Genomic DNA, 1609 nt, shown 5'->3' on the forward strand with positions numbered 1-1609 from the left:
TGATAAATTAAGGATGTTTTCAATTTAGAAGCTAGAAGGGGATTTATTGGAGAGTGATTCTTTTCATCTGGTTGAGGAAGCAGTTCTAGCAAAGAAGGCGGGGAGCAACTGAAGTTTGAAGGAAGAAGATAGCCATTAGGTGCAAAACGGTAGTGTTTTAACGTTACTCCTTGTACGTAAGACAACAATGTCATTTTGAGTGTTTTATGTTTCCTTGTTATTAATGCTTTGGTTGTCAAAACCAAAGGCTTACGAGGCAAGGGTGAGAGCTCAAAGAAGCTTGAAAGCAAAGGTAACAAAGCTATAAAGAGGAAGCAAAATGACAAGTAATCTCCCTGCACTCATTGCAAGAAGAACAACCACACTCCAAAGCACTGCTGGTATAGGCCAGATGTGAAATGTAGAGCCTACAACTCGCTAGGCCATGTGGAGAAGGAATGTAAGGCAAAAAAGTTTGATAAAAGGAAAGCTACTGCAGCTTAAGAAACTGGTGAAGCTAAAGAAGTGTTATTCATGGCTCAAACAAATAATGAATCAGAAACAAGTAAGCAAGTAAGATAGATTAAAATTCAAGGCTAAAAGCACCCAGACAAACAAACCAAAACGAATGTAGCAAATTGGTTATAATTAAATCACACCCAACATAAAAAGTAAACAAAAGAGGCTGACTCAACTCAATCTGTTTGTGGCTAGTCTTGGTATATCATTGATGAAGCCGGGTCGAAAAATTTATCTAACATGCTTAATAAAATTTCAATTTGGCAGATTGTCTTTGTGAGTCGTGTTAATTTCTGGGCGACTTCAAATTATTTTGTTGCGTTGCTTTCCAGTGGTTTTGACGGATCACTCGGCCTCAAGGAAAACATGAAAAGGCACAGTGATACAAATGGAAATATATAAACTCTTTTTTAATTTAGATTAACTTAGATTGTGACATAGTAGGCGATTTGAACAAAACTCAGTTGACCATTTGATCAGCTTCTATCTTCATGGTAACTGATAAAATTTCAGACTTCCACTGATTACTTGGCAAAATGTAACAATTCAGTGATTTTAAGTGAAAGGTGAAGGAATTAGTAATTTTATGCTTCCAAATTTAGCAGTGAGATAAATCATAGAAGATTCTTGATCCATATCTCAAATGGAATTTGAAATGTATCAGTATCACTCGCTTTGATCCTTATCTAGTTGCATTGCGTCATCATGTGAAAAATGTAGAGAGTTGATTTACAAATGCCAATTACCACTGCAATGATTTCAGTGGACAGCGTAATCATTTTGAGAGACGAACAAACAGGGGTGTAGCCAAAAGTCTGCCAGCGATTGAAGCAGAATCTCTACATTCCAGAACCAGAACAGATTGCCTATTTTATATATCAGAAAAATGGCACAAATGGTTGCCTCAGGTAAAATGACAAATAAATTGTTTGGACTGGAATGGTGCAAGTATCCCTCAGCGCTCAGCTCCCTCAGCCCCAGCCTACTTTATAGCTTCTTCAATGCAATCCATTCTCAGCATATGTTCCCTGGAATATTCTCTCCCTTGCCCCGATTTCCTGCATAAACACATACAGATTTAAATCAAGTAACCATGCCTAAGTATAATTCA

This window comes from Theobroma umbraticum, unplaced genomic scaffold (assembly GCF_002168275.2).
Source record: "Theobroma umbraticum cultivar Fairchild unplaced genomic scaffold, ASM216827v3 scaffold_12.1, whole genome shotgun sequence".
Taxonomy (NCBI): domain Eukaryota; kingdom Viridiplantae; phylum Streptophyta; class Magnoliopsida; order Malvales; family Malvaceae; genus Theobroma; species Theobroma umbraticum.